General features: G+C 43.0%; 1 long non-coding RNA gene across 1 annotated transcript; it reads left to right on the forward strand.

The window, feature by feature from the left end:
- Positions 1 to 1,338: 1,338 nt before the first annotated feature.
- LOC149704091 (uncharacterized) lies at positions 1,339 to 1,911 on the forward strand. The gene is made up of 2 exons (XR_016381679.1): positions 1,339 to 1,408; positions 1,491 to 1,911. It is a non-coding gene; the product is annotated as an uncharacterized LOC149704091 (long non-coding RNA).
- The last annotated feature ends 724 nt before the right edge of the window (positions 1,912 to 2,635 follow it).

The raw sequence follows: 2,635 nt of genomic DNA on the forward strand, positions 1-2,635 counted from the left end.
TTAACACCGCTCCCGGGTGGGCTCGAACCACCAACCTTTCGGTTAACAGCCGAACGCGCTAACCATTGAGCCACGGAAGCTCAGAAATTAAATGGTTGTCAGGTATTGTGGAAAAGTTTTGACTTTTTACGCAACATCTGAGACCCCACAACACCTCTCCCGGGTGGGCTCGAACCAGCAACCTTTCGGTTAACAGCCGAACGCGCTAACCATTGCGCCACGGTGGCCCAAAAATTAAATGTTCATCAGGTATTGTGGAAAAACTCTGACTTTTTACGTTACATTTGAGATCCCATAACGCCGCTCCCGTGTGGGCTCGAACCACCAAACCTATTGGTTAACAGCCGAACGCGCTAACCATTGAGCCGCGGAAGCTCAGAAATTAAATTTTTGTCACGTATTGTGGAAAAGTTTTGACTTTTTACGCTACATCTGAGACACCGAAACACCTCTCCCGGGTGGGCTCGAACCACCAACCTTTCGGTTAACAGCCGAACGCGCTAACCATGGAGCCAAACAAGCACAGAAATGAAAAGGTCTTCAGGTATTGTGGAAAAACTTTGACTTTTTACGTTACATTTGAGATCCCTTAACACCGCTCCCGGGTGGGCTCGAACCACCAACCTTTCAGTTAACAGCTGAACGCGCTAAGCATTGCGCCACGGAAGCCCAAAAATTAAATGTTCGTCAGGTATTGTGGAAAAACTTTTCTTTTTACGTTACATTTGAGACTACACAACACCGCTCCCGGGTGTGATCGAACCACCAACCTTTCGGTTAACAGCCGAACGCGCTAACCATTGCGCCAAGGAAGCCCAAAAATTAAATGTCCGTCAGGTATTGTGGAAAAACTTTTCTTTTAACGTTACATTTGAGACTATATAACACCGCTCCCGGGTGGGCTCGAACCACCAACCTATTGGTTAACTGCCGAACGCACTAACCATTGAGCCACGGAAGCTCAGAAATTAAATGGTTGTCAGGTATTGTGGAAAAGTTATGACTTTTCACGCTACATCTGAGACCCCATAACACCTCTCCCGGGTGGGCTCGAACCAAGGTTCTTATAGAAACTTCGTATTATAAGGTTGGCTTATAAAGCCGTTTTTTAAAACGAAAAATCTGGCTCGAAAAACGGGGGGCAATACTTTGGTTTTTTCCCTTCTTATGACGTGGTTGGATCCCGGGGAACCAAAGGAAACAAGACTTCGCGTTTGAGCATCCTCTCGAATAATGGCCCGTTCCTCCTATAGGAGGAAAGTTAAACGCGGGAAGCCGGGAACCCAGTAACGACTCGAGTGCGAAGTTTGGCCGGGGACTTGCCGCGTCCTGCGGCGATTCACCGCGGTTGGTTAAAAATGAAAATTAAAAATGTCGAGCTTTGAAAGTTTTTCAAGTTTCAAATAACGTAAGAATAAACCCCTTTTATGCTAATTTCAAGCAATACATGAGTGGTATTACTATTAAACTCTAAATTTCATAAATTATAGCGACCAAGGCTTAGCTCCAACTTTCCATTTAAGAATTAAGATTGAACATCAATTCAATTTGTAATCTGCCTAAGTTCAGACTGCATCTCATTTTAAGTTACAGCTGAAATAAAATGCCTGGCCTGCGGTGCTCCGTGCTTGACTGTGATAATTCATTAATAAGGACAAAAGGTATATCGGGAGAAGAAAATGGAAAAGCTCACTATGTAGAAACAGAATATTTATAATTCTCAGATACATTTGTGATAAATTTGGTTCTACAGTTGATACAGTATTACACTAGCGTTTCTAGGCTAGTCAATAAATTTTATTGTAAACAAAGTGTCCTAATTACAACACATGTTAAAGCTAAAGTATGTGATAATTTTCTAAATTTCTACCTCATTTTTGTTAAAAATAAAATGGACTATTGAGAGCTGAATTTATAGAATCAAAAATTAAGAAGTTATATATTCATTTAGGTCTACTGTGTTAAGAATTTGGAAACGTATACGTTATAATATGCAATAGAAAAATATTCCACTTCACGCATTTTGCTAAGACAGACATTTTTGAAATCCGCGTAATACCCCCAAAAATCTACTTTCCAAAGGCTGTTGGGATCCAGCTACGTCACTCGCGACTGCCCGGAGAGGAGAGAGAATTTTCCTTTCAGCGAGACGTTTTTTTTCGCAAATAAGCACCCCTTGGGCTCGAACCACCAACCTTTCGGTTAACAGCTGAACGCGCTAACCATTGCGCCAAGGAAGCTCAAAAATTAAATGTTCGTCAGGTATTGTGGAAAAACTCTGACTTTTTACGTTACATTTGAGATCCCATAACACCGCTCCCGGCTGGGTTCGAACCACCAACCTATTGGTTAACAGCCGAAAGCGCTAACCATTGAGCCACGGAAGCTCAGAAATTAAATGTTTGTCACGTATTGTGGAAAAGTTTTGACTTTTTACGCAACATCTGAGACCCCACAACACCTCTCCCGGGTGGGCTCGAACCAGCAACCTTTCGGTTAACAGCCGAACGCGCTAACCATTGCGCCACGGTGGCCCAAAAATTAAATGTTCATCAGGTATTGTGGAAAAACTCTGACTTTTTACGTTACATTTGAGATCCCATAACGCCGCTCCCGTGTGGGCTCGAACCACCAA

This window comes from Phalangium opilio, unplaced genomic scaffold (genome assembly GCF_054372755.1).
Source record: "Phalangium opilio isolate 3A_F unplaced genomic scaffold, DU_Popi_V2 ptg000017l_1, whole genome shotgun sequence".
Taxonomy (NCBI): domain Eukaryota; kingdom Metazoa; phylum Arthropoda; class Arachnida; order Opiliones; family Phalangiidae; genus Phalangium; species Phalangium opilio.